Below are 10,266 nucleotides of genomic sequence, written 5' to 3' on the forward strand. Positions count from 1 at the left end.
ACCCCATGTATAAGTATTAATTTTTATTTTACCTTCTATAAAAATATACACACATATATGCCGATATACAGGAGAGGTGTACAAAAATAATGTCTGCTATATTTTTTATTCCATACGAATGTATCAGAGAGGATAGCAAATTATATTGTTATGACGACTGAACTGATGCATTCATGGCCTGGATGTTTCGTATCTTTGTTGACTGTGTGACACTCTAAAAGGGCAACCCCTGTCATGGCCCTTTCGTCAAGAGCAGAAATACATCATTGGATTCCCGACAAAAGTGCAATAAGAATGTTGGTGACTATGTAGAAAATCAATTCTGTTGCACAAAATGGGGCTCGTTTTAATAGTACTACTCCTGTCTTCGTGGCGCTTCAACTTTAAAAGTTACAAAAATAGGAGGCTTTAATTTTGGCACGACCATTTTATGAAAAGAAGAAGGAAGAGGAGGAGGAGGAGGAGGAGGAGGAGGAGGGTAGTGGTGGAGGGTGCTAATGTGAAATTATTGTGGGATATGAATATCCAATGTAATAATGTGATTGTAAGCAAGGGCACCAGATTTAGTCTTGTTGAACAAAAAAAGGAACACAAATAATCATTGATATAGTAACGTAAGTTGATGTGGCTGTGGGAAATAAGAAACAAGTCTAAAAGTACCAAGACTTGAAAAAGGCGAAAAATGATTGTGGACGTTGAAGAAGGTAGAAGTTTTACCTGGAGCGTGTGACAAAAGTATGTGACAAACGGATGTGGTTGAGAAATTTGGGATCTATTGCAAAAGTTACAGTACTTAAAAGAACTGCCTTGTTTGTTATCACCAGAATATTGTGGAAAGTGCTGAAAGACCGAGAAAAGAAGATGCTTATAGCCTATGTTCATTTGTTATGATCCGCCTATTAGTATAAAATAAACAATACCAACAGCCAGACACGAAATAATCATAATAATAATAATAATAATAATAATAATAATAGTAGTAATGATGATAATAATAATAATAATAATAATAATAATATACCTATACGTGTTCTCTTACTAATGCGTGTAAATGGTTTTATTGAAACATCCTATATATATATACACACACACACACACATATATATATATATATATATATGTGTGTGTGTGTGTGTGTGCATGAGAATTTTGTACAAGTTATTATGTGTGTGCGTATGATCGTTTGTTAAGTGTGCGTACGTTTTCCCCTTGGTGTATCTTCGTATACATTTTATAATTATTTATCAAACGCAGCTCAGGTGTTTTAAGCCGAATTATATTCGCAACAATTGAAACTAGAAACCAAAAACCATTCATCCGGGACTCTTTCTTAAAAATAAAGAAATGGAATGAAAACACAAAACTGAATAAAGAAAGTAAAAATAAGCCGAATGTGAGGGGAAATAGAAAAAGAAATTATTAAATGTAGCCAACGGCAAAATTATCATAACAACGTTTTTCTACCTCATTTCATCCGAACTCTAGAAAAATTCAAAATATTATCGTATTCAACTTACTTTAATACTATTACTTAGACTCTTAAAATACATGTCTCAATCTAGGCTGCTTATAAAGTCTATCAACTCCACAAAAAATAAATAAATAAATAATAGTAAAAATAATAAATAAATAAAAATAAATATATAAATAAATAAAAATAATAAATTAAAAAAATAAATAATAATAATAATAAATAAATAAAAATGAAAATAATAAACAAATAAATAAAAATAATAAATAAATACAAAAAAATCATAAATTAAAATAAATATATAAATAAATAAAAATAATCAATAAGTACATAAAAATAATAAATAAATAAAATAAATATATAAATAAATAAAAATAATCAATACGTACATAAAAATAATAAATAAATAAAATAAATATATAAATAAATAAAAATAATAAATAAAAAAATAAATAAATAAATAAAAATAATAAATAAATAAAAATAAGTAAATATATAAATGAAAACAATAAATAAATAAAAAATAATAAATAGCGTTTAGCTATTATAGTCTTTTTAAATTCAATCACTTTTATTCGTGCAAATTGCTTTGCTAAGGATCACTCTTTGGTTCCTCATTGTAAGATATTTGTAGTATAAACACGTTTTATTGACACAAAGAAAAAAAAAACAACTTTTCCTTCCGTTCCCTGGCATTAGGCGGAATTTCGATGAACATAGCTCAATTGAAACGTGGGACACATTATCGTGCGACTGTTTACTGATGATTACAACTTTGCCTTCTTCAAATCTTATGTAAATGAATGCTTGACATGAATCGGCTCACAAGCAATTAAATGCAGATCGTTTCATTGAACAATAGATACACACTCCGATAGTGTTGCTAATCTTTCGATTGGCAGTCATTTCTATTATATTACTACTTTACACTTGAGCTTCTCCTGGCGTTGATGATCAGTAAGCCAAATATTTATTCACGGGCCTGTCTCAAATCAAAGGAGACTAAAACCTGTTAGATAAAATATATATATATATATATATATATATGTATGTATAACTAGCAGTTCAGCCCGGTATTGCTTGGTCCATAGACTGTTCATAACTTTATGTTCGTATGCATATACATATATTACAAAGTTTTAACCACGTCCATGTAACCTACATCTAAAATTTTAAGTGTTTAGACTCAAAATTGGCGGAGAAGTTTGGTAGAGTTTACAAAGGTTAACTCTTTCAACATTGACCTATTGGCAGCCAAATTCTCGCCCCAAAACTGATTTAAAAAACTTGCTGCATGTCTGAATAATCTTTATATAAAATTTTAAGTGTTTAGACCTACAACAGGCTGAATAGTTTGCTAGAGACCGCAAAGATCAAATGTTTTCTTCGGCCAAAATTTGACCCCATAACATTTAGTGTTTTGGAGTCAAATCAAGTTACAAAGTTAGATCCATGTCCAAGTAACCTACATTTAAAATTTCAAGTGTTTAGACCGAAAATTGACGTGGAGTTTGATAGAGTTTTCAAAGGTCAAATCGTTAAAGGTTGACCATTTGACAGCCAAATTTTTGGCCGAAACCCGATTTAAAATCTCAGATACCCCTCTATTAAAATTTCGAGTCTGTAGACTGAAAATTGACAGAGTAGTTTGGTAGGGAAATTTTTATACCGGCCTTCCTTGAATAGAGGAATTTACACCGATTAGCTCTATAAATAGCGCTAGTAATTCCAACACCGGTGAGAGAGATGCAACTGCACTTCAACTGCTAGCCGAGTGCCCAGCAGATATACACGTTTTCCTATCTTTGTACATTATTGTTAATACACTTGTTCCTTAACCGAACCTCGACTTGATTGTTCTTATTTTCACTATTGTTCCACGACACAACATAAATATACACTCACAGACATTGACACAGACACTTTTATAGATATATTAGCATTTCAGCCCGGCGTTGCCGGGGTGTTTAAAGGTGTGTGTTGAGCAAAAAAGCAAAAAAAAAACAAAAAAAAAAGTTGTAGTACGAAGGCAGGCTCACACCCGTACCGCAAAGGAAGAACAAAACGGGGAAAAAGCCTGGCGGCTTTGCTGTTACGACCACCGCCAAACCGGAAATGACGTGGGTTTAAATTAAGGCTAGACAAACGAAAAGAGTGGATGACTTTCAAAAATATCGGTGAAAAAAGCGACCCCTCCCTGTAGAAAAGTTCCTAGTTGAGGGTGAAGAAATTAATATTTTAGCCAATTATTCGGTATTTGTCGTCTGAAGGGTTGAGCTTCAGAACGATACTAAGCTTGTGAAAATCCATCGCCTCTGTCGAAGGTTTTAGGCAGACATGCAAACATACACACATAGATTTATATATTTGTAGCTCAAATTTTCGATCCAAACCGATTAAAAAGCTTGCCCTATCCCTGAATACCCTTTATGTAAAATTTCAAATGTTTAGACCAGAAATTATCTGAGTAATTTGGTAGAGACTGCAGAGGTCAATTTTTTTTTAAACTTTGACCCCTATGATGACCCCTTAATATTTATTGTTTTGGGCTCAAATCTAGTTATTACGTTAGACCCATGTCCAGGAATCTATATCGAAAATTTTAATTGTTTATACCCCAAAATGGTGGAGGAGTTTGGTAGAGTTAATAAAGATCAAATCGCTGAACTTTGACCCTTTAACAGCCAAATTTCTGCCCGAAAACGGATTACAAAGATTTTTTCCAAATCTCCATACCCTATATATTAAATTTCGAGTTTGTAGACTGAAAATTGACAGAGTTATTATGGAGCGAAATGTACACAGACAGACAGACAGACACACACACACTTTCACTTTTGTAGATATATATATAGATAGATAGATAGATTATGCACGTAGAGAGAAAGGGATTATGATCCCACCCCCAAATAAATAAACAAACGAAAAAAAAGATCAACGGAGGGAGATTTTTGTTTAATCACGGTACGATATTTATTCGAAAGGGACTACTTAATATATTCCCAAATTTATTTTATATATTTTTTTAATAATTTCATTTATATACATAAATATTTATTAAATTAAAATGGAGAAAGAGTGAACAAGGAAAACATTTTGAATCAACTCATCCCTGGTATAAGGTAAAAATACATTAAAATTATATTGAGGTCGATGGAATTTTTACATGTAAATGCCGAATTCGATCTTCTTCTGATTTAATGTTTTTTTAAGAGCAATTTCTCCTCCCAAAATCCATCGACCAATATAAAGTGACACTTTGTTTAATTTCTACGAAAACGTAGCACCGGAAAACTTTGCATCGCTGCAATTAAGTCATCGAAAAATTGTTTTCGTTCGTTTATTTATTGTTGCGCAGTTATTTGAAAGTAATTCTGTGATGGCGCTGCCAAAAATTGTGTTTCTTGAAACTGAACATGGGAATTGAAGAATTATGAGACGAGGGGATAATCCGAGAATGTTATTGCACGAAGAATGAAATGCTTTTAATGCGTTTTTGTTGACGAGAAGAAAAAAAAAAGCAGAAATGATTAGAGCATCATTAGATTCATTTGAAGTGGAATTCATTATTGATAAAGCTTGTCGCATTTCATATCGTTTGGGTGTAAGTATAAAGGAATGTTTGTATCCATCTATATAAATGCCTAGCTATTTAGGTATAACCACACAGCCACACATGCGTATATATATATATATATATATATATATATATATATATATATATATATATATATGTATATATATATATATATATATATTCTTTTCTTTACATAACTTCACATCTACCTTTACACCAATCTATCAATCGATCGATTTTTCTAACTTTTCTTTGTATTCGTTTTTGTTTATTTCTTTTAATTAATCTATTTTTGCTTATGTAAGTTTCTATCTATCTTTCTGTCTATATATACGTATGTATCTCTCTTTCTCTTTCTCTTTCTCTTTCTCTCTCTCCCTCTCTCTCTGTATATATGTATATATATATATACATATATGTATATATGTATATATATATATATATACATATATATATGAGAGGTGTTCAAATAGTAATGCTATATATATATATATATATATATATATATATATATATATATTCAGTCAAACATTATTAAAACAACAGAGATACCTTGCTTAATGATTCTGTTTTTTCATTTTTTCGATCTTTCGTAAGATTTTTTTAAGACGGAAGGTATTTACAAATGTTCCATGGTTCACACGAGCGCTTTCGATTCTTTCTTGAATCATCATCAGGTGGAGATAAAATATTAAAAATAGAAGTGAAATATATAGTTACGAATGATAAAAAGAGTCAATGAAAAGTCGATTAAAATATACATTTACGAGTGATATATATATATATATATATATATATATACATATATACATATATATATACATATATATATATATATATATAATTATTTACTATTATAATTAAATACTTACAGACACTAGTGTTTCACCCTTTCGTGAAACAGAGGTTCGTTGGTTGTTGGTTGTTTTTATTTTACGGCATATCAACCCTTTCCAGGTTATTTAATGCCGAATCCAAAGATTTTGAAGAAAAATTTTTCTAATAGAATATATTTGTTGTTTTCACGTTGGTTTCTATTTAACCTATAGTTGGAACCCTAACAGGTACTACCACTCCGGGTCAGAGTGGACCTGGGAGCAATGGTAATTAAAGGGTGGCTCCACAACAGAGGTTCGTTATTGAATTTCAAACGAAAGTGCATTAAAAAATATGTAGAAAAATGAATTCTCGAACACAAAATATATATCGTGTTTATGGTACCATTAAGACGAGAGATGTTTTTTGCGTCTTCGTTTCAATGTTTTTAGTTAAAAAATAGAATGCGTTGTTTTTTTTTTTTTTTTTTCAGAACAACACTCGTATATATTATGTAAACAAGAAAGTTCTTGCAGTTTTTTACATTTTAATTCAGATGAACATGTCGTGGCTCAAACAAAATTTTAATTGATCGAAAGAAGAACCATCAAAATCAACACACTTTATCCAACGCCAAAATGGTGTGTTTATGCAATTAACGTAAAAAAAATCTTGAGTTCTGCTGCCGATGAACTCACTAAAGGATTTTTTTATATTACTTAAATTTCTTAAGCATTTCTCACGCAGAAAGCCGTCGAGATGTTTGAAAATATTGTAGTCGGTAGGTGAGAGGTTTGAAGAGTATGGCGGATAGTGCAGACCCTCGTAGCCCAATTGTTTGAACTTTTGCAGGATGGTTTAGTAACGTGTGGTCGAGTATTGTCGTGGAGAAGAATTTGGTCTTCTCTGTTGACTATTGTTGGGTGTGGTTGTCGAAGTTTTTATGCGTATCATCCATTTGTTGATAGTACTTATCCGCTGTAATCGTTTCGCCTGCATTCAAAAGCTGTAATGGATGAGCCGGTCGCAGACCATGAAATAGACAACATGACCTTCTTATAGTGCAACTCTAGCTTCGGGAAGTGTCGTAGAACTTCGTCGGCGTCTAAGCACTGATATGAGCGGCGCCGGTTGTCGTAAAGAACCTACTTCATATCGCAAGTCACAACCTAGTCAAGAAATGAGTCGTTCTTGTTGCGTAAAAGAAGGCAAGGTTGCACTTTATAACGTCATTACTTTTAGTTGTCGGTCAATTCGTGAGGCATCCATTTATGAAGTTTATGTTGTCATTCCAATCTCTCTCAAGTGGTTGGAAATCGTCGCATTCGTTACGTCTAATTCAGTAGCAAGTTCTCGGACAGTTGTGCGTGGATTGGTTTCGACTAAGGTTCTTAATTGATCGTTGTCAACATCCGATGACCAACCAGTACGCTCAACATCTTAAGGGCTCTCGTCGCCGCACAAAATTTCTAAAACCATCAATGTGCTGTGCGTTCAGTACGTGTACCTGGACTAAACGCTTCGTTGATATCGCGTGCTGTTTCAGCAGATGTTGGCCTAGCTTGAATTGAAATAATAAAATTGAACGCACTTGCTTTTTTTTCCATTTTGTAATTATATTCTGAACAGAAGACATCATTATTTTAAAACAATTGTGATTTAAACCATTAGATAGAGCAAAAAGCACCTTTTAAAATGGCATTTAATGTAAAAGTATTATGATGAAACTGATATGAAAATATATCATTGGAAATCAAAATTAAAAATTACGCTAAAACTTTATTCTCAATCTAATATATATATATATATATATATATATATATATATATATATATATATAGGATAATTGGAAAGTAACGCCTTATCGTTGAAATTTATTGATGAACAATAATTCTTACAAGAAATAAATTCGGGGAGAGATGTGAGGCTGCCCTTTTATTAGTCGCGTGCAAGCGACTCTATAAGTCACTCCGTCGGTCCGTCGGTCTGTTGGTCAGTCTGTCCGTAAAACTTTTGTGCTTGGCCTTTTTGGTTAAGATCAAAAGTCTGTTGTTAATAGATGCTCTTCTTAGCTTTTAAAGTTTTTCTTTGCCTTTTGGCCAAGATGAATTAAACTTTTTCACACGCACACACATTTTAATTAAAAAAAATTTTTTTACACACACACACACACACACACACACACACACACAAAATAATTGTAAATATATTCGTTTTTGCAAAAACGCTGGGGTTTTCATTAGTTAGTTTAGAGTCAACAGAGTGAATGAGGTATTGTGGTAAATGTTGCCAGTCAAGAGTAAAGTCGCCAAAGACTACATTTTCACTGTAGTAACAAAGACCCTGCAACACTCCTCCACCCAGATCTTAAAGGGCCTTGTGCCTAAATTTGTTTTGTAAATTTAAAATTTTGCTTTTAATTTATTTTAATTTTACATTGAATTATTTTGATTGTAATTTTCATTTTCACGAAATAAATTATATATAAAGATTAAGGTGTAGTATCTGTTCCGGCAGATACTGCAAGCAAAGACCATATGTGGGAGCAACTCCACATATAAGACCTTGGTCAATGTAGAGGCGACCCCTCATACCAATTGTCACTGTCCAGCTCCCCTACTCCACAGGGAGTTGGTCCCCATTTACCCTTCACTCCTCACATTAAATATCGGCCTTGTGCCTAATTTGCTCGGTGGGGGAGCAAATAAATACAAGCTCCACATATAAGACTTGGTCAATGTAGAGGCAACCCTTCATACCAATTGTCACTATCCTGCTCCTCTACTCCCCGTGAAGTTGGTCCCCATTTCCCCTTCACTCCTCACATTAAAATTCGGCCTTATGCCTTATTTGCACGATGGAGGAGCAAATAAATACCAAACCCACATATAAGACATTGGTCAATGTAGGAGCATCCGTTCATACCAATGGTCACTATTCAGCTCCTCTAGTCCCTGGGGAGTTAGTCCCCATTTCCCCTTCACTCCTCGCATTAAAAATCGGCCTTGTGCCTAATTTACTCGGTGGGGGAGCAAATAAATACCCTTTTCTTGGCCTTTTGGCCAAGATCAAAGTGTAGTATCTGTTTTTACTACATGTTGTACTCGTGTTTGTAACTTTTCCTTGACCACATTTCTAAGATCAAAGTGTAATATCTCTTCTTAATAGATGCTGTACTTACGTTTATAACTTTTCCTTGGCAATGGAAGGGGAAACCCTTCCATGCTAAGGCATTTTTAGTCGCATGCAAGTCACTCGATCCGTCAGTCTGTAAGACATTTACATTTTATTATTATTTTTTTAAGCAAGGGGTATGGAGTAAAAAAAATTTCCCTCGATTTATCAGAGAGGGACCTATGTTTTCAATATCTCGGTAATAAATTGGAGAGCACTTAATAATAGGGAGTCACTTTCCAATCAACCTGTAAAAAATATATTTGAATACATTATTTATGATTATAAGTTTTATTTCAGGTGATATTGGAACTTTTTTTATTTGCAATATTTTAGAATATTGGTTTAGTTGGTGGAGACTTCTTGAACCAGCGCTTACCGCAAATTCAAACAGGTTTCTTAAATGAAATTCAATAACATAATTTAATTGCAGACACAGGTCAACTTTCTCACACTATAGAAACACTTACTATTATAATTCATACATATAATCTCAATCAATAAATTACATAACAAAAACACACTCATTTCATTTCTGTTACACATCTTTATTTGAATTTTAACAGACATATTCTTTCCAGAAAGAATATTAACTGCGTTTATATCTTTTAAAAACATATCAGCGGCTATATAACGTCATAAAAATTTACCTCTATTTAAAAACTCACTTTTTTGAATTTCCAACGTCTTTTTCCGTTTCTGAAATAGAACGGCGTCATACTTTGCATATGAAACATTTTCAAACATTTGTACTGCTGTTTTTATTTTCTTAATCTCATTCTTCCAGAGGAGGTCTCAAAATAAAGACGCAACGTTGATGAACACATAACTCGGTTTGTTCCTTTTTATTCCCCTCTCTCTTTCTCTCTCTCTCTCTCTCTCTCTCTCTCTCTCTATATATATATATATATATATATATATATATATATATATATATATATATGATGCTGACGTAAAATATGAATACCCATTGTATAAAGTAAAAGTTTCTATTCGTGGGTTCACAGACAGAAAGACAACCAGACAGGCAGACAGACAGAGATATAAAGAGGAAGAGGACAAGAAAGGGAGAGGAAAGAGAATGTAATAGTATGAAAATATATCGATGACTAGTATGGTACACGCAGGTGTTCATGTTTATTTCCCACAGAAAATCGTAAGGCTAAATGCACAGAATTTTTTAGCGGTTGTTTTATATCTTAGTACTGTTTTATCTAGCCAACTAGTC

General features: G+C 32.6%; 1 pseudogene; it reads left to right on the top strand.

The window, feature by feature from the left end:
• Positions 1-8,905: 8,905 nt before the first annotated feature.
• LOC145296402 (U2 spliceosomal RNA) lies at positions 8,906-9,085 on the top strand (annotated as a pseudogene).
• Positions 9,086-10,266: the final 1,181 nt, after the last annotated feature.

Source organism: Euprymna scolopes, chromosome 16 (genome assembly GCF_053919585.1).
Source record: "Euprymna scolopes isolate OS-2025 chromosome 16, ASM5391958v1, whole genome shotgun sequence".
NCBI lineage: Eukaryota > Metazoa > Mollusca > Cephalopoda > Sepiida > Sepiolidae > Euprymna > Euprymna scolopes.